We start from the raw sequence: 23,694 nt of genomic DNA, 5'->3' as shown, positions 1-23,694 counted from the left end.
GTGCCCTCGCCAGGGAAGCCGACAAGATCTCTGCGGCAGGCCAACGCATTGGAGCAGCGACCTGGAGCCCACCGCCGTCCGAAGCAACGCCCATGGCGCCCGAGCACCCGGCACAGTCGACGACCTAACTGCTGACGCAATTGGCGGCCGCTACGCCATGCCGACCACCTCCAGCACGACGATCGGAGCCTCCACCTGACCAGGCGTGGTGTTATTATCATGCCAGGTTCGGACAGAAGGCCCGGACATGCCGACCCCCGTGCACCTTCGGCAAGCCGGGAAACGGCCGGGCCGGCGTTCATTACCAGCCATGAGCACCGGCCACATGGGCAACTTACTTTTCATCACGGACAAAGCGTCCGGACGGCGCTTCCTGTGTGACACCGGCGCCCAACTGAGCGTCATACCCGCCTCCGATCAGGACAGGCAGTCCGTGGTTTGCGGCCCCTCCTTGGTTGCGGCCAACGGATCGGCCATCCGCACCTTCGGCCCGCGCAACGTCACCCTCTGCTTCGGCGGCCAACGCTTTAATTGGACTTTTGTAACCGCAAGCATGCCCATGGCTCTGCTAGGCGCCGACTTCCTCTGCGCACACGGTCTGCTGGTGGACGTCCAACGGCGTCGCCTCATCATCGCCGAGACCTTCAGCTCCCTGGCATGCGCATTGAGCAGCTCCGCTCCGACCGAGCTGGCATGCGCCCTCCCGGCGGCGAACGAGTTTGCTCGCCTGCTCACGGAGTTCCCGGCCCTTACGCGGCCGATGTTTTCGGCCGTCGCAGTACGACATGGGATCGAGCACCACATACCAACCACGGGCCCGCCGGTCTACGCCAGAGCCCGCCGCCTCGACCCAGCCAAGCTCGCCGTGGCCAAAGCCGAGTTCGACGCTTTGGAACACCTCGGCATCGTGCGGTGCTCTGATAGTGCATGGGCTTCGCCACTACACATCGTCCCAAAACCAGGGGGCGGCTGGCGCCCATGTGGCGACTACCACCGCCTTAACGACGCAACCACCCCCGACAGTAGGGTGGGCTTCAAAAAAGCAAAATGCAGAATTTCTCCGGGACATGGTCTATGTTTGTTCCATTTGGTGTCAAAGGAAACCACACCAAATTTGAATGGGATCCAATAATAATTAGGGGTGCCACATCAGTGATGAATTTTCCCCCATGCAAAAATAGGAATTCCCATTTTTTGGGCTGTATATACACAAAATAAATACATAATTATATATATACATTAAATATAATATTAAAAATAAATATATAGTAAATATACATTAAATAATAAATATACATAAATACACATTATACATTATATATATATATACAATATATTATACATACAGTTTTGAGACTTCCTATGATCACTATCTGGGCAATTTTCATGCATGTTTTGTACAGGTTCCTGGGGTCAGGGGTACGCTTTTTTAGTGTGTAATATGTAGGCCTAACTTATTGACTGTGGCTCTTTTGTAGAGAGTGACCCTGTGGAGTAAGAATTAACAGGATTTTACCCACATTCTTGCTTATTTTGCAGATATGGCATGTGCTAGTACCAGTGTTTCATTGAAAACTCGGGCTCAGGATAATGTGTATCTCATTGGGTCCACTTCTGGAGATGCCATCAAAGGTGCCAAGCTCCCGACTGTGCATCAATCTCTTGTCCTGTTTTTCCATCACCTGAAGAAGGAGAATCGCACTGCCCGGGAGAGTGCAACCCTCACCATTGAAGAGGTTGTGAAGTTCTGGGAAAAAGCTCACCTACCTACAACGACGAAGCAGCACTGCATCCATCGTTTGGAGAGGCTATATGAAGAATGGAGGAGCCTCCAAAAAGGTGCAAAGCGGGGTGGTGCGACCCAAGAGAAAAAGGAAGCATCCTTCAAGGCCTCCTTGGAGAAGACGTTTGATCTTAGGCATGCAGATTCGGAGGCCATAATCACCAACCCCGAGGACAGGAAGTTTCTTCACGATCAATTCTCAGAGAGGAAGGCTTCAATGGGATCTGTAGACACTGTGTTGGAAGCAAAAACGTTCTTGTGTGTTTGAAAGATCAGCAGCCACGAGATGATTATCGTGAACTCCTAGAACTGACTGTCATCTACATGGGAGGAATCCCACCTCGTGGAATCCGGATCATGGCTCCAGGAGCAATGCACAGAGCCAGATGGATGGCAAAAGCACTATATTCACTACAGGTGTTCATGTTTCGGTCAGAGTTCCACTTGACACTTCGAGAGGCGAGAGAACTCCGAGCCTTCAACATTTTTGTCTGCCTTGTGTATGTACAGGCTTGGTTTCGGGCTCCACAAGCTATTGAGGCTCCCCTGAATGACATTAACCTCTTCAAGAAGTTGGAAAAGTTTGAACAAATCAATCAGAAGATGGCTCAGGCAGCCTTGAAGGCACTTGGCCGCCACACGTGGTACATGAGCCCAGTACTAGTGGCATTTGCATTCTTTGACACCAGAATTGACAAAGAAAGCAAGATCAATATGATTGAAGCATTGAAAAATGACGGTGAAAACCCCTCTCCAAAGAGACCAGCTATCAAACGAGGAACCGCCCTGTCAATCGCTGGCCTCATAACAAAACACACCAAGCATTTCTTCAGCATCCTAGGGACCCCAACTGATTGGATGGATAAGGATCCTGGTTCATGGGAGCAAGAAACCAGCTTTCAGGAAGCAAAGAAAGCCGCCAGTGGCTTAGTCGTGGTGAACGACAGGGCAGAAAGGGGTGTCGCATTGATACAAGACTACAATAAGCTCCTTACAAAGGATGAAGAGCAAAAGCAAGCTCTGCTCCAAGTTGTTGCTGCTCACAGGAAGATGTACCCCGATGCCAAGAAGGCAACAGTGGTGAAACAGGCCCAGAAATAGGAGTTACATTTCTCATTATATTTGGGTTTTTTAATATTATGTGATATGGTGTGTCTTCATTTTATGAACTGAACATTTGGATTGTTATCATTGAATTTGAGTTTTCATAGCAATATAGTGCTATTTGTGCAGCTATTGTAACTTGTGTTTGCTAAATACAAAGAAAGTGAGTGGAGGGTGGATTTTCATAAAACAAACTTCTGGTTTTGCTTTCGATCCATATATAGAAAAGTTTTGTAGACACCTTTAGTTTGAAGGCTGATGTGGCACCCCTAAATAAAATCAGATTGCTTTCATATTTGGTGTCTTTTCATTTTGGAGCAAAAGGAACAACATAAAGCCATGTCCCAGTAAATATGTAAAAGAAATTATTTTGAGCACCACCCTACCCGACAGGTATCCGATCCCGCACATCCGAGACTTCTCCACCCGTTTGGCAGGACGGGTCATTTTTTCAAAGATCGATTTAATACGGAGATATCACCAGGTACCTGTCAGGGCGGCCGACGTCCCAAAAACGGCCGTCATCACGCCGTTCGGCTTATTCGAATTCCTGCGAATGCCGTTTGGCCTCAAGAACGCGGCTCAGGAGTTCCAGCGCTTGATGGACGGCGTGCTGCGCGACCTGCCGTTCCTCTTCGTTTACCTGGATGACATCCTCGTCGCCAGCACGTCCCGGGCCGAGCACCTCCTCCACCTCCGAACACTGTTCGGGCGCCTCAGCGAGCACGGCCTCATCGTCAACCCGGCCAAGTGCCACTTCGGGACGACGGCCGTTGATTTTTGGGCCACCACATCACCAAGAACGGGGCCGTGCCGCTGCCAACCAAGGTCGAGGCCATCACCACGTTTCCGCATCCCCGCTCCATAAAGGCCCTGCAGGAATTCCTGGGAATGGTGAATTTCTATCACCGCTTCGTGCCCCGCGCTGCTCAACTCATGCGGCCCCTCTACGAAGCCCTCCGGGGCAAGCCGGCCAAGCACGACGTCGTCTGGTCCGCAGCAATGGACGCGGCCTTTAAAAGCTCAAAGCGGGCCCTCGCCGACGCAACACTGCTCGCTCACCCGATGCTCAACGCTCCCATCGCCCTCACCACGGATGCCTCCGACTACGCGGTGGGTGCCGTACATGAGCAATGGGTGAACGGGGTTTGGCAGCCACTCGCTTTTTTTAGCCGGCAACTCCGGCCGAACGAGCTCAAATATAGCACATTTGACCGCGAGCTCCTCGGTCTACACCTGGCCGTTCGCCATTTCCGCCACCTCCTGGAGGGCCGACCCTTCACGGCGTTCGTCGACCACAAGCCGTTGGTTTACGCAATGGCCAAGGTCATGGAGCCGTGGTCGGCCCGCCAACAGCGCCACCTCTCCGCCGTGTCGGAGTTTACCACGGACATCCGGCACGTCGCCGGCAAAGACAACGCCATGGCCGACTGTCTTTCTCGGGCCAGCGTGAACGCGGTCCACCTCAGCGTGGACTTCGCGCTTATGGCGGCGGACAAAACCACCGACACCACGGTGCAAGCCCTCCGGGCGGCGGACACGGGCCTCCACCTGGCCGACATCCCCTTCGCGGACACTGTCCTGCTCTGCGACATCTCCCAAGGCCAGCCTCGCCCCATCGTGCCCGTTACCTGGCAAGGCCGCATCTTCGCCTCCCTCCACGGCCTTTCCCACCCGGGCCGGAAAGCTTCCCAGAAGCTGGTGTCAGCGCGATTCGTCTGGCACGGCCTTCGACGGGACGTCCGTGATTGGACCAGCACCTGCACAGCCTGCCAACAGGCCAAGGTCCACCGACACACCCAGGCCCCGCTGGCACCTTTCACCGTGCCTGAACGACGTTTCGACCACGTCAACGTGGACCTGGTGGGCCCCCTCCCCCCATCGCGGGGTTTCACACACCTGCTCACCATGGTGGACAGGACCACCAGGTGGCCGGAGGCCATTCCCCTTGTCTCCACCACCACCGCCGACGTGGCGCAGGCTTTCATCGCCACCTGGGTCACCCGCTTCGGCGCACCGTCGGACATCTCATCGGACCGCGGACCGCAGTTCACCTCCGAGCTGTGGGGCATGGTCGCCCGCAACCTGGGGGTCAAGCTCCACCGTACTACGGCCTACCACCCCCAAGCCAACGGGTTGTGCGAGCGATTCCACCGCTCCATGAAGGCCGCGCTCATGGCCAGCCTTCAGGATGGCAGTTGGGCCGACCGGCTGCCGTGGGTCCTTTTGGGCCTCTGCACGGCCCCCAAGGAGGACCTATGGGCGTCCACCACCGAGCTTGTCTATGGCCAGGCGCTACGCATCCCGGGCGAATTCATGCCCGACGCTACCAGTCCCTGGTCCGCAGCTCACCAGCGCTCGGACCTCCAGGAGACCGCCCGACGGGTTGCCCCTGTGCCAACGTCCCACCATGGTGACCCCCAGTCCTACGTCCCCCCAGCGCTTCGCACAGCAGAGTACGTTTTTGTGCGTCATGACGCACATCGGGGGCCACTCCGGCCGCCGTACGACGGGCCTTTCCGGGTCCTGCGACGGGACGACAAGTCATTCGTCATCGACATCGGCGGCAGGTCGGACCGGATTGCGGTGGACCGCCTCAAGCCGGTGCACGTGGACATCGAACAACCGCCATGGTTGGCCCTTCCGCCGCGGCGAGGCCGCCCCCCTCCACGGTGCCCCCCACTCGACCGCCCACCACCACACCGGACTCCCCCCCACGACCCGCCAGGGGTCGCTTCGGCCGGGTCATCAGGACCCCCCTTAAATTGACCCTGCCGGTGCAAGTCGATTCTGGGGGGACGTGTGTAGCGGCTACCGCTGGGTATACACAATCGCCTTGCACCTACCGAGGACGCGGAGCGATCACCATGCCGGCTCGTCCAGGACGCCCGGGCATGCCCGCTCTCGACTTGCCAGGCCTCGTCCGGGATGCCCGGGCATGTCCAGACACACCCGGGCATGCCCGCTCTCGACTTGCCAGGCCTCGTCCGGGACGCCCGGGCATGCCCAGACACGCCCGGGCATGCCCGCTCTCGACTTGCCAGGCCGCGTCCAGGACGCCCGGGCACGCCCCCTCTCGCCTTTCCCGGGCAAACGCTCCGGGATAATGTGTATATATATTGCTGCCCGATAAACAGGCTTTTCAGAGTACCCGAGTTGATTTGACACAATAAAGAAACTCGGACGAATTCCAGCTTTTTGTCGCGTCCATTCTTTCGATTTACGTTGGAGCATAGCTCCTACAGTCTCCTGCTTGCTACAGGTGTTCTCCAAACAATTCGTTGTTCTTGTTCAAATTCTTGCCTTTTTATTCTGCCCTCCTCGTCTTCTCTTGCCCTTTTTGTAGCAAGTCGCTGTTGTTGCTGTGTTGGCCTTTTTGTTGTTGCCTCCATCTTCTCTTACCCTTATTGTAGCTTGTTTCTGTTGTTGCTGATGTTGCTGTGTTAGCCTTTTTGTTGCAGCCTCTTAACTTCTCTTGCTGTTATTGCAGCTTGTCTTTCTAGTTGTTCTCTTAAGCGGGTACATCTTGTTTCCTGTATTTCTTGGGACCTTGCATCCTTGTTTGTTTTTGGACGTTTGGATTTTGTTGAAAATGAAGATTTTCTTGCTCTTCTTGGCATGCTGAAAAGGGGAAGTTATTTCCAAATAAAATGTGCAAATTTTGCATTGCAAAGGCTCGTTTGCCGAGCACTAACGATGGTACAACGCAAGTACCACTTTTCGCCACCCCCCAAAGGCATAGTAATGAACATAAAGGTGTCAAAGTAATCTAAATGAATATTACATCCAAAAATCTGACAATTTTTTTTCTTTTTCTATTTTGTTTCGTTGTCGTTAGAATATCCACATCAGAATGGACAATAAACAGTTTGGGATGTTCAAAAACGAGGAAACGCTAAAATCTCACACCCCTCCCCCACCCCTTCTCTTCCCACACCCCTCCCCCACCCCCTTCTCTTCCCACATCCCTCCCCCACCCCTACTCTTCCTACACCCCTCCACGACCCCCTTCTCTTCCCACACCCCTCCCCCACCCCTTCTCTTCACACACCCCTCCCCCACCCCCTTCTCTTCCCACACCCCTCCCCCACCCCCTTCTCTTCACACACCCCTCCCCCACCCCCATTCTCTTCCCACACCCCTCCCCCACCCCTTCTCTTCCCACACCCCTCCCCCACCCCCTTTTCTTCCCACACCCCCTCCCCCACCCCCTTCTCTTCCCACACCCCTCCCCCCTCCCCTTCTCTTCCCACACCCCTCCCCCACACCCTTCTCTCCCCACACCCCTCCCCCATCCTTTTCTCTCCCCATACTTCCACACACCTTGTAACACTCGGTAATGCTTCAACAGACACCCCCTAAGGCCGAAGATGTTAAATGATGCTTGAAGTCTGCCCCTCCTCACATCACAGTCCTGAGGGATGGCAGCTTGACAAGGATAAGTAATTCTGGTGCCAGGAATTAGCTGGGATAGCCAAACTGACTTCCCTCTGCATCCTCTTCTGCCTCTTGTTTGGGAGGTGGTGTCACTTTTTTCTTCCATCGACCAGCTTGCAGTTTTTTCTTTTTTTTTCTTTTTTTTGTATACTGAATCGAGACTCGTGACCGAGCTAACATTTATTTCACAAACAAGTCAACCAGACAAACAAAATATATAAAAAGAGGGAGCGGAAGACAAGATGGGGGAGAGAAGGGGACGCACACAAACACAACATGTGAGAGCAGGGAGATGTGTGGGAGGTAGAGGGCTTGGGGGGAGGAGGTGTGGAAGGGGGGGGGGGGTGGGAGAAGTATAAAACACAAGGACACCAAGGACTTCCAAGACAGAAGTTGGTATTTCAAAAAAGTGGATTTGGGGTGAAATTAGCGGGGGTAGAAAAGATCAAGGTTTTGGATGGGGGAAGATAAGAGATGGTAGTGAACAGCTGTTTTAAAGACCTGGAGGGAGAAGTGGGATTGAAGAGAGTGAGGGAGATTGTTCCAGAGGCAGGAGAAAAGAGGAATGAAGGAGTGAAGGTGAGCAGAGAGTCTTGATTTTGGCAGTTTAACCATAAGAGGGTTGCAGGCAGATCTTGTGCGACCTGTAGGAATATTTGGGGGACAGAGCCCAGAGAGAGCTGGGGGGGCAAGGCCAGAGAGGAGTCGGTAGAAGACGGAAAGACCACCAACCTGCCTGTGGTGAGTGAGTGAAAGGCCCTTGGAGTTAGCTTCATCGCGGGAGATTCCAATGATTCTGAACGTTTTGGTTTCAACAGCGTGAAGACGAGCTAGGTGTCAGGCAGGAGCACCAGACCAGAGGGGAGAGCAGTATTCCATAGAGCTGCAGATGAAAGCCTTGTATGTGGTGAGGAGCTCAGATCGGCCAAGGAAGGACTTCGCACGACGGAGGATGCCCAGTCGGCGACTGGCTTTGGAGGCCAGATTTGAAATGTGGTTTTCCCAGGAAAGATCATGGCAAATAGTGAGACCCAAAAGCTTGAGTGACAGAACTTCTTGGGGAGGATTATTCAGAAAGTGGATGGGAGGGTTGTCCAGTCGGTCTTTTCGGAGAGACATCGTAAGAGTGTGAGATTTGTCAGGATTGAAAGACATTTTCCACTTTTTTGCCCAGTCTGTGATTTTGTCCAGGTCTGCGGAGAGTGAGGAGGCTGCAGACTGCCGACCTGAGGGATGAGGAATGGAGCGACAGAGAGTAGAGTCATCAGCAAAGAGATAGAGAGGATTTTCCAGAGAGTCAGAGAGATCATTGATGAAGACCAGAAAAAGCACAGGGCCCAGAACACTGCCTTGGGGAACTCCAGCTTGAACAGAAAGAGAAGATGAGAGAAACCCATTCAGGGCCACACGTTGCTTATGACTAGAGAGGAAGTCCGCCAGCCATGCGTGGAGATTTCCATGGATACCAAAGGAGGAGAGTTTGGTGAGCAGAGCGGGGTGCCAGACCGTTTCGAAGGCATGTGATATGTCAAGGGAGACAGCTCTAATTTTCTGTTTGGCATTGAGGACCTCCATCCATTGTTGAGACAGCAGAAGCCGCATGTCCACAGTAAAGTGACCTGGTCTGAAACCAAATTGATGATCAGAGATCAAGCCATTGGAGAAGAGGAAAGATTTCATATCTGAAGCAATGATGGATTCCATGACATTGCTGATAATTGGGATAAGGCTGATTGGTCTGTCGATGCTAGGATCTGTTTTTGCACCTTTTTTATGTAAAGCGGTGATATTGGCTGATTTCCAAGCAGATGGCAGATGATCTTGAGCAAAAGAGAGGGTGAACAGAACAGAGAGAGGGAGTGAAAGAGCGGCAGAACAGGGTTTTAGGACCCGTGGGCTGATGCAGTCAGGTCCAGTTGCAGAATCAGAATCGAGGGTTGACAGAAACTTTTCCACCTTGTCAGGAGGAAAGGACACAGAGTCCAGGAGCAGCTGGGTATGAATAGGTATGGTGGGTACAGAGAGGGATGGGTTTGGGACACAAGATTTACAGGGAAACACAGAGTTGAGGCATTCAGCTTTTTTACGTGCAGATTCAGCTGTGTAGCCGTTTGAGGTAAGGGAGGGGATGGAGGGGGAACAAACACCAGAAACAGATTTGACCAGATGCCACCAGGATTTGGAAGAGGGAGACAGATAAGAGAGTTCGGTCTTGAGAACAGAGAGATATTGTTTCCTGGCTCTCCTGAGGGTGGACACACACTTGTTTCGGGCTTTGTGAAAGGAAATGAGATTTCCTTCCGTTGGATTTGCTTTCCAGGAGACGAAAGCAAGTTGTTTCTGGGCAACAGCCTCACCCCAAGATTCCGTGTACCACGGACGGGAGGAAGGGCATGACAACTGAAGAAAAGATGGGATAAATCTGTGCATGAGAGAGAGCAATTTACTTTGGAAGAATTCCCAGGATGAGTTGATGTCAGAGGTAGTAGAGATGGGAGACCAGTCCAGATGATTGATGCCTGCTTGAAGACAGTGCCAGTTGGCCTGAGTGAAATGCCAGACTCGACGACGCTGAGGAGGCTCTCTGAGAATGGCCAGAGAGATGTCCACTTTAATAAGCACTTGATCAGATGAGCCGATTGGAGCAGAAGAAGAGCAGCAGATATTTTCAGGGAAGTCAGTAATAACCAAGTCCAGAAGAGAAGATGCTCCGTTGACTGAGATCCGGGTCGGGAAATTGACAGAATGTGTCAGTCCCAGTGAGTCGCAGAAATCCTTTGCTGAGGAGCCATGGCTGGTGAGAGAGGTACCCACACCCAGCCAACTGGCATGGTGACAATTGAAATCACCACATATGAGGAAGAGAGAGTTGGGATGAGTAGATAGAAGTTAGTCCATATTATCAGACAGCGAGATGTAGATGGAGTCATCACTGTTTGGTGGACGGTACAACACACATATGAACAAAAGGTGGGAGCGAAGGGGAAGCCATAGCCAAAGGTATTCCTGGGGGTGAGGTGGAGAGAGGGCAGTGCAGGGTGAGTGAGGAAGAGAGTTTTTTTTATAAAGACAGCAACCCCACCTGCAGGATGAGGCTCAGGTCTATCATACCGGAGGAGGGAGTAACCCGGGAGAGATACTAAAGAATCAGAGACATCATGAAGGAGGAAAGTTTCTGTTGAGAAGATCACGTCTGGTTTGTCAGAAGCAACCTGTATGGAGAGATCAGTTAAGTTTGAACGAAGGCCCCGGATGTTTGAGGTCCATACCGTTAATGAAGAGGAAGAGGGAGCATCGGACACAGAACAGGGGGAGAGGGTTAGGGTAAGATGTGGAAGAGGAGGAAGAGGTCGGGAGAGCTGTTGAAGGTGTGTCAGAGATTTCAGAATAGCTCTGAGAAAGGGAAGGATGGGGTGGACAAAAGGTTTGATGGTGATTGGGTGAGGCACAGTGAGGTGTTATTTGAGGAGGGGGAAGAGCAAGGCAGAAGGTTGGGGGAGATGGAGGTAAGAGTTGGAAGGGGGAAGAAGTGGGGAGGATGCTTTGAGGAGGAGGAGTGAGAGGGGGGAAATGGAGAAGAAATGAGTGTGGGGAGATTTTAAGGGGAGGGGCGAGGGGGGAGTTTATGAGGGGAGGGGTGAGGGGGGAGTTTAGGAGGGAAGGGACAAGGTGAGGGATTTGAAAGGGATGGGAGATGGGGGAGATTTGGAGTGGAGGGGTCAGGGGGGAGTCTAGGAGGGGAGGGGCGAGGGGGAGTCTTGAGGGGAGGGGTGTGGGGGGAGTTTAGGAGGGAAGGGGCAAGGGGCGAGATTTGAAAGGGATGGGTGATGGGGAGGATTTGGAGGGGAGGGGCAAGGGGGAAGATTTGAAAGGGAGGGGTGATGGGGAAGATTTGGAGGGGAGGGGTAATGGGGAAGATTTGGAGGGGAGGGGTGAGATTGGATTTTGGAAAGTGTACGATTAATGGGAAGCGAACATTTATTGCAAAATGAGTTTCTTGTGACCTTTGAGTCAAAAATACGTTTAAGGATGCTGGAGGGGGGGTGGAGTGCATGAGAGTTTAGGGAATGTATGAAAGAGGCACTGTAAGAGATAGAATTTTTTTGGGGGAATGAATAGGTTTGGTGAGCAAGTCGAAAGCAACCTTTTAAAGAAGAAGAAGAAAAGGTGTTATAATACACGACATAATACAGTACTTCAGGGGAAAGTTTAAACATTTTACTTTAACAGTGAAAACTATCTGTGGAAATGGGGGTGAACACGTGGTCGAAGAATGAACGAACGAATAAGAACAACGATTAAATAAATAAGAACAATGAATAAGAACAGAGAAGGGTATTTTTTTATTTTTTATTTTTTTTTGAATTGAGATTTTAAACAATCAAGTATGGGGTGAAAAGACTGGGAAAAACTGAGAACGAAAGTCATTGGAGCACTATCGACTGGACTGCTGAGAGAAAAACAAAGCCTCAAGGTAGGACACGGTACAAGGCCTCAAAAGACACGACACGAATCAACACGATTTTCTATACAGGTATAAAAGATTTACACTGAGAATTTTCCAAGGGATCCAGTGTAGATACACACACCATAAAATAAATACAGTTTTGACGAAAATACAAATGGGAAATATTACTTAACTTCGATAGCGTGGAGAGCGTGGACAGCTTCGAAAAAACATAACCTCGCCGACCAAACATAACCTTTGGGTATTTTCGATATTTTCGGTCTTCTGGGTATTTAAATGTCTTTGGAGTATTTTGCGTCTTTTAGGTATTTTGAGTATTTTTGGTCTTTTGGGTCTTTCATGGTTTTTTTTGGGGGGGGGGGGGTTGTTTGTATACTGAATCGAGGCTCGTGAAAGAGCTAACATTTATTTCACTAACAAAACAACCAGACAAACAAAATATACAAAAGGAGGGAGTGGAAGACAAGATGGGGAGAGAAGAAAAAGCACACAACCACAACATTTGAGAGCAGGGAGAAGTGTGGGAGGGAGAGGGCTTGGGGGGAGGAGGAGGCGTGGGAAGGGGGGGGGAGAGGTATAAAACACAAGGGGACCGAAATTAGCAGGGGTAGAAAAGATCAAGGTTTTGGATGGGTGAGGATAAGAGATGGTGGTGAACAGCTGTTCTAAAGACCTGGAGGGTGGAGTGGGATTGAAGAGAGTGAGGGAGTTTGTTCCAGAGGTGGGAGAAAAGAGGAATGAAGGAGTGAAGGTGAGCAGAAAGTCTTGATTTTGGCAGTTTAACCATAAGAGGGTTGCAGGAAATCTTGTGCGACCTGTAGGAATATTTGGGGGACAGAGCCAAGAGAGAGCTGGGGGGGCAAGGCCAGAGAGGAGTCGGTAGAAGACGGAAAGACCACCAACCTGCCTGCGGTGAGTGAGTGAAAGGCCCTTGGAGTTAGCTTCATCGCGGGAGATTCCAATGATTCTGAACGTTTTGGTTTCAACAGCGTGAAGACGAGCTAGGTGTCAGGCAGGAGCACCAGACCAGAGGGGAGAGCAGTATTCCATAGAGCTGCAGATGAAAGCCTTGTATGTGGTGAGGAGCTCAGGTTGGCCAAGGAAGGACTTCGCACGACGGAGGATGCCCAGTCGGCGACTGGCTTTGGAGGCCAGATTTGAAATGTGGTTTTCCCAGGAAAGATCATGGCAAATAGTGAGACCCAAAAGCTTGAGTGACAGAACTTCTTGGAGAGGATTATTCAGAAAGTGGATGGGAGGGTTGTCCAGTCGTTCTTTTCAGAGAGACATCGTAAGAGTGTGAGATTTATCAGGATTGAAAGACATGTTCCATTTGGATGCCCAGTCTGTGATTTTGTCCAGGTCTGCAGAGAGTGAGGAGGCTGCAGACTGCCGATCTGAGGGATGAGGAATGGAGTGACAGAGAGCAGAGTCATCAGCAAAGAGAGAGAGAGGATTTTCAAGAGAGTCAGAGAGATCATTGATGAAGACCAGAAAAAGCACAGGGCCCAGAACACTACCTTGGGGATCTCCAGCCTGAACAGGAAGAGGAGATGAGAGAAACCCATTCAGGGCCACACGTTGACTACGACCAGAGAGGAAGTCCGCCAGCCATGCGTGGAGATTTCCATGGATACCAAAGGAGGAGAGTTTGGTGAGCAGAGCAGGGTGCCAGACCTTATTGAAGGCATGTGAAATGTCAAGGGAGACAGCGCTAATTTCCTGTTTGGCGTTGAGGACCTCCAGTCATTGTTGAGAAAGCAGAAGCAGCATGTCCAGAGTAGAGTGACCAGGTCTGAAACCAAATTGATGATCAGAGATCAAGGCATTGGAGAAGAGGAAAGATTTCATATCTGAAGCAATGATGGATTCCATGACTTTGCTGATAATTGGGAGAAGGCTGATTGGTCTGTAGTTGTTAGGATCTGTTTTTGCACCTTTTTTGTGCAAAGCGGTGATGTTGGCTGATTTCCAAGCAGATGGCAGATGGCCTTGAGCAAAAGAGAGGGTGAAGAGAACAGAAAGAGGGAGTGAAAGAGCGGAAGAACATGATTTTAGGACCCGTGGGCTGATGCCGTCAGGACCAGTTGCAGAATCAGAGTCGAGGGTTGACAGAAACTTTTCCACCTTGTCAGGAGGAAAGGACACAGAGTCCAGGAGCAGCTGGGTACGACTGGGTACGGTGGGTACAGAGAGGGATGGGTTTGGGACACAAGATGTAGAGGCAAACAGAGAGTTGAGGCATTCAGCTTTTTCACGTGCGGAGTCAGCCGTTAAGCCGTTTGAGGTAAGGGAGGGGATGGAGGGGGAACAAATACCAGAAACAGATTTGACCAGATGCCACCAGGATTTGGAAGAGGGAGACAGATAAGAGAGTTCGGTCTTGAGAACAGAGAGATATTGTTTCCTGGCTCTCCTGAGGGTGGACACACACTTGTTTCGGGCTTTGTGAAAGGAAATGAGATTTCCTTCCGTTGGATTTGCGTTCCAGGAGACGAAAGCAAGTTGTTTCTGGGCAACAGCCTCACCACAGGATTCCGTGTACCATGGACGGGAGGAAGGGCATGACAACTGAAGAAAAGATGGGATAAATCTGTGCATGAGAGAGAGCAATTTACTTTGGAAGAATTCCCAGGATGAGTTGATGTCAGAGGCAGTAGAGATGGGAGACCAGTCCAGATGATTGATGCCTGCTTGAAGACAGTGCCAGTTGGCCTGAGTGAAATGCCAGACTCGACGACGCTGAGGAGGCTCTCTGAGAATGGCCAGAGAGATGTCCACTTTAATAATCACTTGATCAGATGAGCCGATTGGAGCAGAAGAAGAGCAGCAGATATTTTCAGGGAAGTCAGTAATAACCAAGTCCAGAAGAGAAGATGCTCCGTTGACTGAGATCCGGGTCGGGAAATTGACAGAATGTGTCAGTCCCAGTGAGTCGCAGAAATCCTTTGCTGAGGAGCCATGGCTGGTGAGAGAGGTACCCACACCCAGCCAACTGGCATGGTGACAATTGAAATCACCACATATGAGGAAGAGAGAGTTGGGATGAGTAGATAGAAGTTAGTCCATATTATCAGACAGCGAGATGTAGATGGAGTCATCACTGTTTGGTGGACGGTACAACACACATATGAACAAAAGGTGGGAGCGAAGGGGAAGCCATAGCCAAAGGTATTCCTGGGGGTGAGGTGGAGAGAGGGCAGTGCAGGGTGAGTGATGAAGAGAGTTTTTTTTATAAAGACAGCAACCCCACCTGCAGGATGAGGCTCAGGTCTATCATACCGGAGGAGGGAGTAACCCGGGAGAGATACTAAAGAATCAGAGACATCATGAAGGAGGAAAGTTTCCGTTGAGAAGATCACGTCTGGTTTGTCAGAAGCAACCTTTATGGAGAGATCAGTTAAGTTTGAACGAAGGCCCCAGATGTTTGAGGTCCATACCGTTAATGAAGAGGAAGAGGGAGCATCGGACACAGAACAGGGGGAGAGGGGTAGGGTAAGATGTGGAAGAGGAGGAAGAGGTCGGGAGAGCTGTTGAAGGTGTGTCAGAGATTTCAGAATAGCTGTGAGAAAGGGAAGGATGGGGTGGACAAAAGGTTTGATGGTGATTGGGTGAGGCACAGCGAGGTGTTATTTGAGGAGGGGGAAGAGCAAGGCAGAAGGTTGGGGGAGATGGAGGTAAGAGTTGGAAGGGGGAAGAAGTGGGGAGGATGCTTTGAGGAGGAGGAGTGAGAGGGGGGAAATGGAGAAGAAATGAGTGTGGGGAGATTTTAAGGGGAGGGGCGAGGGGGGAGTTTATGAGGGGAGGGGTGAGGGGGGAGTTTAGGAGGGAAGGGACAAGGTGAGGGATTTGAAAGGGATGGGAGATGGGGGAGATTTGGAGTGGAGGGGTCAGGGGGGAGTCTAGGAGGGGAGGGGAGAGGGGGAGTCTTGAGGGGAGGGGTGTGGGGGGAGTTTAGGAGGGAAGGGGCAAGGGGCGAGATTTGAAAGGGATGGGTGATGGGGAGGATTTGGAGGGGAGGGGCAAGGGGGAAGATTTGAAAGGGAGGGGTGATGGGGAAGATTTGGAGGGGAGGGGTAATGGGGAAGATTTGGAGGGGAGGGGTGAGATTGGATTTTGGAAAGTGTACGATTAATGGGAAGCGAACATTTATTGCAAAATGAGTTTCTTGTGACCTTTGAGTCAAAAATACGTTTAAGGATGCTGGAGGGGGGGGTGGAGTGCATGAGAGTTTAGGGAATGTATGAAAGAGGCACTGTAAGAGATAGAATTTTTTTTTTGGAATGAATAGGTTTGGTGAGCAAGTCGAAAGCAACCTTTTAAAGAAGAAGAAGAAAAGGTGTTATAATACACGACATAATACAGTACTTCAGGGGAAAGTTTAAACATTTTAGTTTAACAGTGAAAACTATCTGTGGAAATGGGGGTGAACACGTGGTCGAAGAATGAACGAACGAATAAGAACAAAGATTAAATAAATAAGAACAATGAATAAGAACAGAGAAGGGTATTTTTTTATTTTTTATTTTTTTTTGAATTGAGATTTTAAACAATCAAGTATGGGGTGAAAAGACTGGGAAAAACTGAGAACGAAAGTCATTGGAGCACTATCGACTGGACTGCTGAGAGAAAAACAAAGCCTCAAGGTAGGACACGGTACAAGGCCTCAAAAGACACGACACGAATCAACACGATTTTCTATACAGGTATGAAAGATTTACACTGAGAATTTTCCAAGGGATCCAGTGTAGATACACACACCATAAAATAAATACAGTTTTGACGAAAATACAAATGGGAAATATTACTTAACTTCGATAGCGTGGAGAGCGTGGACAGCTTCGAAAAAACATAACCTCGCCGACCAAACATAACCTTTGGGTCTTTTCGATATTTTCGGTATTCTGGGTATTTAAATGTCTTTGGAGTATTTTGCGTCTTTTAGGTATTTTGAGTATTTTTGGTCTTTTGGGTCTTTCAGGGGGTTTTTTTGGGGGGGGGTTTTTTTTTGTTTGTATACTGAATCGAGGCTCGTGAAAGAGCTAACATTTATTTCACTAACAAAACAACCAGACAAACAAAATATACAAAAAGAGGGAGTGGAAGACAAGATGGGGAGAGAAGGGGAAGCACACAACCACAACATTTGAGAGCAGGGAGAAGTGTGGGAGGGAGAGGGCTTGGGGGGAGGAGGAGGCGTGGGAAGGGGGGGGGGAGAGGTATAAAACACAAGGGGACCGAAATTAGCGGGGGTAGAAAAGATCAAGGTTTTGGATGGGTGAGGATAAGAGATGGTGGTGAACAGCTGTTCTAAAGACCTGGAGGGTGGAGTGGGATTGAAGAGAGTGAGGGAGTTTGTTCCAGAGGTGGGAGAAAAGAGGAATGAAGGAGTGAAGGTGAGCAGAAAGTCTTGATTTTGGCAGTTTAACCATAAGAGGGTTGCAGGCAGATCTTGTGCGACCTGTAGGAATATTTGGGGGACAGAGCCCAGAGAGAGCTGGGGGGGCAAGGCCAGAGAGGAGTCGGTAGAAGACGGAAAGACCACCAACCTGCCTGTGGTGAGTGAGTGAAAGGCCCTTGGAGTTAGCTTCATCACGGGAGATTCCAATGATTCTGAACGTTTTGGTTTCAACAGCGTGAAGACGAGCTAGGTGTCAGGCAGGAGCACCAGACCAGAGGGGAGAGCAGTATTCCATAGAGCTGCAGATGAAAGCCTTGTATGTGGTGAGGAGCTCAGATCGGCCAAGGAAGGACTTCGCACGACGGAGGATGCCCAGTCGGCGACTGGCTTTGGAGGCCAGATTTGAAATGTGGTTTTCCCAGGAAAGATCATGGCAAATAGTGAGACCCAAAAGCTTGAGTGCCAGAACTTCTTGGAGAGGATTATTCAGAAAGTGGATGGGAGGGTTGTCCAGTCGGTCTTTTCAGAGAGACATCGTAAGAGTGTGAGATTTATCAGGATTGAAAGACATGTTCCATTTGGATGCCCAGTCTGTGATTTTGTCCAGGTCTGCAGAGAGTGAGGAGGCTGCAGACGGCCGATCTGAGGGATGAGGAATGGAGTGACAGAGAGCAGAGTCATCAGAAAAGAGATAGAGAGGATTTTCAAGAGAGTCAGAGAGATCATTGATGAAGACCAGAAAAAGCACAGGGCCCAGAACACTACCTTGGGGATCTCCAGCCTGAACAGGAAGAGGAGATGAGAGAAACCCATTCAGGGCCACACGTTGACTACGACCAGAGAGGAAGTCCGCCAGCCATGCGTGGAGATTTCCATGGATACCAAAGGAGGAGAGTTTGGTGAGCAGAGCAGGGTGCCAGACCTTACCGAAGGCACGTGAAATGTCAAGGGAGACAGCGCTAATTTCCTGTTTGGCATTGAGGACCTCCAGTCATTGTTGAGAAAGCAGAAGCAGCATGTCCAGAGTAGAGTGACCAGGTCTGAAACCAAATTGATGATCAGAGATCCAGGCATTGGAGAAGAGGAAAGATTTCATATCTGAAGCAATGATGGATTCCATGACTTTGCTGATAATTGGGAGAAGGCTGATTGGTCTGTAGTTGTTAGGATCTGTTTTTGCACCTTTTTTGTGCAAAGCGGTGATGTTGGCTGATTTCCAAGCAGATGGCAGATGGCCTTGAGCAAAAGAGAGGGTGAAGAGAACAGAAAGAGGGAGTGAAAGAGGGGAAGAACATGATTTTAGGACCCGTGGGCTGATGCCGTCAGGACCAGTTGCAGAATCAGAGTCGGGGGTTGACAGAAACTTTTCCACCTTGTCAGGAGGAAAGGACACAGAGTCCAGGAGCAGCTGGGTACGACTGGGTACGGTGGGTACAGAGAGGGATGGGTTTGGGACACAAGATGTAGAGGCAAACAGAGAGTTGAGGCATTCAGCTTTTTCACGTGCGGAGTCAGCCGTTAAGCCGTTTGAGGTGAGGGAGGGGATGGAGGGGGAACAAACACCAGAAACATATTTGACCAGACGCCACCAGGATTTGGAAGACGGAGACAGATAAGAGAGTTCGGTCTTGAGAATGGTGAGATATTGTTTCCTGGCTCTCCTGAGGGTGGACACACACTTGTTTCGGGCTTTGTGAAAGGAAATGAGATTTCCTTCCGTTGGATTTGCTTTCCAGGAGATGAAAGCAAGTTGTTTCAGGGCAACCGCCTCACCACAAGATTCCGTGTACCATGGATGGGAGGAAGGGTATGACAACTGAAGACGAGATGGGATAAATCTGTGCATGAGAGAGAGCAATTTACTTTGAAAGAATTCCCAGGATGAGTTAATGTCAGAGGCGGTAGAGATGGGAGACTAGTCCAGATGATTGATGGCTGCTTGAAGACCGTGCCAGTTGGCCTGGGTGAAATGCCAGACTCGTCGACGCTGAGGAGGCTCTCTGAGAATGGTCAGAGAGATGTCCACTTTGACAAGCACATGATCAGATGAGCCGATCTGAGCAGAAGAAGAGCAGCAGACATTTTCAGGGAAGTTAGTCATAACCAAGTCCAGAAGAGAAGATGCTCCGTTGACTGAGATCCGGGTTGGGAAATTGACAGATTGTGTCAGTCGCAGTGAGTCGCAGAAGTCCTTTGCTGAAGAGCCATGGCTGGTGAGAGAGGTACCCACACCCAGCCAACTGGCATGGTGACAATTGAAATCACCACATATGAGGAAGAGAGAGTTGGGATGGGTAGATAGAAGTTGGTCCATATTATCAGAGAGCAAGATGTAGATGGAGTCATCACTGTTTGGTGGACGGTACAACACACATATGAACAAAAGGTGGGTGCGAAGGGGAAGCCGTAGCCAAAGGTATTCCTGGGGGTGAGGTGGAGAGAGGGCAGTGGAGGGCGAGTGAGGAAGAGAGTTTTTTATAAAGATAGCAACCCCACCTCCAGGACGAGGCTCAGGTCTATCATACCGGAGGAGGGAGTAACCTGTGAGAGATATCAAGGCATCAGAGACATCATGAATGAGGAAAGTTTCTGTTAAGCAGATCACATCTGGTTTGTCAGAAGCAACCTGTATGGAGAGATCAGTCAAGTTTGAGCGAAGGCCCCGGATGTTTGAGGTCCATACCGTTAATGAAGTGGAAGGGGGAGCATCGGGTACAGAACAGGGGGGGGGAGGGGTAGGGTAAGATGTGGAAGAGGAGGAAGAGGTAGGGAGAGCTGTTGAAGGTGTGTCAGAGATTTCATAGATTTCAGAATAGCTTGGAGAAAGGGAAGAATGGGGCGGACAAAAGGTTTGATGGAGATTGGGTGAGGCACAGTGAGGTGTTATTTGAGGAGGGGGAAGAGCGAGGCAGAAGGTTGGGGGAGATGAAGGTGAAAGTTGGAAGGGGGAAGAAGCAGGGAGGATGCTTTGAGGAGGAGGGGTGAGAGGGGAGTCTAGGAGGGGAGGAGCGAGGGAGAGTCACGGAGGGGAGGGGTGTGTGAGGAGTTTAGGAGGGAGGGGAGGGAAGGGGCAAGGGGGGAGATTTGAAAGGGATGGGTGATGGGGAGGATTTGGAGGGAAGGGGGGATGGGGAAGATTTGGAGGGGAGGGGTGAGATTGGATTTTGAAAAGTGTACGATTCATGGGAAACGAACATTTTTTGCAAAATGAGTTTGAGACCTTCGAGTCAAAAATACGTTTGAGGACGCTGAAGGAGGGGTGGAGTTCTGGAGAGTTTAGGGAATGTAGAAAAGAGGAACTGTAGGAGTTGGTATTATTATTATTTTTTGGAATGAATAGATTTGGTGAGCAAGACGAAAGCATCCTTTTGTAGGAGAAGAAGAAGAAGGTGTTATAATATATGAGAGAAAATAGTTGTTCAGGGGAGAGATTTTACATTTCTAACCACGTGACCACGTGATCGCGTGATCGCAAACGAAGAACGAACGAACAAGTAAGAACAACAAATAAACGAATAAGACCTGGGAAGGAAATATTTTTTTGGGTTGTTTTTTTTTGAGTAGAGATATTAAACAAGGAGGTATGGGGTGAACGACTGGGACGAAACAGAGAACGAAAATAATTGCAGCGCATTCGAGGAACAGCTAAGAGAAAACAAAACCACAAGGTCAGAGACGGTACGATAGCCTAAGCCTTCGAGTACTAGGCCTCAGAATACTCGATACGCAGTAACCGACGATTGTATATACATCTTACATGTACGAAAAAATTAGCACCGAAAATTTTCCTAAAGATACGCTATAGGTACACACACCGAAAGATAGATACAGTCTCGACAAAACCACAATTGTGAAAGATTACTTAGCTTCGAAAGCGTGAGCGCATGGAACAGCTTCGAAAAGGAGCTGCTTCGAAAGCTGCTTCGAAAGAACAGCTTCGAAAAACTTAAACTTAAACTTAACTTAAACTGGGAAAAGCAGAGAACGAAAGTTATTGCGCACAAAAAAGACGGACCGCCGAGAGAAAAACAAAGCCTCAAGGTTGGACACTGTACAAGGCCTCAGAAGACACGATACGAATTAACACGATTTTCTGCACAGGTATGAAAGATTTGCACCGAAAAAACTTTCTCGGGACACAATATAGGTACACACACCATAAAATAAATACAGTTATAACGAAAATACAAATGGGAACAATTACTTAACTTCGATTTCGATGGACAGTGTGGAGAGCTGCCAAAAAAACGAAACCTCTCCGGCAAGACCGGAAGCGGAGGCAAGACCGGAAGCGGAGGAAGTTTTGTGGTATTTTGGGTATTTGTGGTCTTTATGTGTCTTTGGGGAATTTTGGGTCTTCAGGGTATTTTGGGTTTTTGTTGTCTTTTGGATCTTTAAGGGTCTTAGTGTCATTGGGGTATTTGGGTTTTCAGGGACTAGTTGGTCTATTAAATCCTCTGGGTCATTTGGGTCATTGGGGTCTTCAGGTTATTTTGGGTATTTTGGGTCTCCAGTGTATTTAAGGGTCTTTGGGGTATTTGGGGTATTTTGGGTCTTCTGGGTCTTTTTGGGTGTTTTACAGTCTTCAGGGTCTTTTTTGGTGTTCGGGGTATTTATGGGTCTTTGGGGCATTTTGGGCATTTGGGGTTTTTATTGGTTTTCAGGGTCTTTAAGGGTCTCCAGGGTCTTTGGAGTCTTCATGGTCCTTTGGTTATTTAAGGATTTTGGGGCCTTTAGGGTTTTTAAAAAGTATTTGGAGTATTTTGGATATTTAACAGTCTTCAGTGTTTTCGGGGTCTTCTGTGTATTTTGGGAGTTTGGGGCCCATTGGGTCTTCAGCGTCTTTTGTGTCTTTGGTATATTTTGGCTTTTCGGAGTCCTTGGGGTCTTCTGGGCCCTTGGGGTATTTTGGGCACTACATTTTGGCCTTTAAAACCTCGCCTGATAAAGGACCACGCACGCACACACACACACACACACACACACACACACACACACACACACACACACACACGCACACACACACAACATCATCGTTATCTGCTCCAACATAATCCGTCAATAACCTGGAAAACATCAGGAAAAAACGTAAAAAAAAAAATCGATTAATCACGTGACAATGCTTTCTTTCCTCGAGATGGAGCATTCCCTTTACGCTGTGCTTATCACCACTCACAAGGTGATGTGTTTTGTGGGTAAAGTGAGACCCACCCTCGGTCTCATCTCCAAACATTGTGGAGCACGATCGGTTTCGCGTTATCTCTCATTTCTCATGATCTCGGGTTGCATTGATTGAATGACGTCATTAAATTTGGGGTCCTGGGCACGTGACCATTAAACACGTGCGTTAAACCGCCATTGCGGACAGAGCAGGCGGCTCACTCGCCCGTGGTTCAATCCTAACCCGGAAGCAGTCCCTGCTTCGTCTTTATCTTCGTTTTTATTTTTGCACTGTAATGTGGCGGCTTAGAAATTGCCGACGACACAAAGAATCTTCTTTAAAAGAGGAAGAGGACGATGTGCTTAACCAGGCAGTATTTAATAATGTTGAAGAACTTCCGGGTGATCTTGCAAACCTCGTGCTGTAATTGTGACAAAGACGTGAACGGAACTCAAGAGGTTTGTTCTGAGATTCTCGTTTTATTATTAATTATTAATCCTGAGAAAGATCTGCAAAACGTTTATTTGAAGATAAAATAATTTTCTGTTCGTTGATGACGGGAATGAAGATAAGTTCAACGAGTTTTTATTAAATGTATGTTGAGGTATTTGATTGTTCATTTATTGAGATGTTTTTCACTCGTTGTTTTATTCACTGCATTGTTTTATATGACGTCATCAGTAAATTCATGCAACGGTAGTTAAACCTCATTCATCCTTTTAACTACAAACTAGATAGAACGTTTTTATAATTAACTTGTACAACCAATGTCACCTCTAAATGAGGAGTTATAAAGGTTGTCGATGATGGATGGATGAGGGATCTATGTAGTGTTGGTATGGAAGAAAATGTCGGCCCCATGTGCTACATCCAAATCTAAAGTTGGACGATGTTCTCTAAAAAGTCGTTTAAGCCAGAGATTCTCAACCGGTGGGTCATGACCATCAGTGGGCCGGATGGGTCAACGTTGTGGTCCGTGGACATCATACCCACCTGAGAAGGCAGGTGATTCGTTTAACTCACAAGTGTTTGTAAAATTAACCTCACGAAAAAAAGTTATCTTGATGTTATTGTATGAATTTATGATTGGAATGATTCTGTTTAAAATGAAAATACAGAGAGATTGAGATTAAAGGTGAATTAGGAAATGACGTAAGGGTTTCCATCCGTAACATTCACGGATTCGATATTTGCATTTTCGCCATTAATAACCGTACTTGGTTGATCGAAGGTGTTTCGGTATCTTGGAATCTTGGAGCTACATATCCTAGCAGCTACATTCAAGTGTAAGGTGTGCACAGAGGGAGCTGCAGATGGAGGAAATGTTGAGTTGGATCTTG

This window comes from Myxine glutinosa, chromosome 1, assembly GCF_964187855.1.
Source record: "Myxine glutinosa chromosome 1, kmMyxGlut1.1, whole genome shotgun sequence".
NCBI lineage: Eukaryota > Metazoa > Chordata > Myxini > Myxiniformes > Myxinidae > Myxine > Myxine glutinosa.
This window is presented reverse-complemented; position numbering follows the sequence as displayed.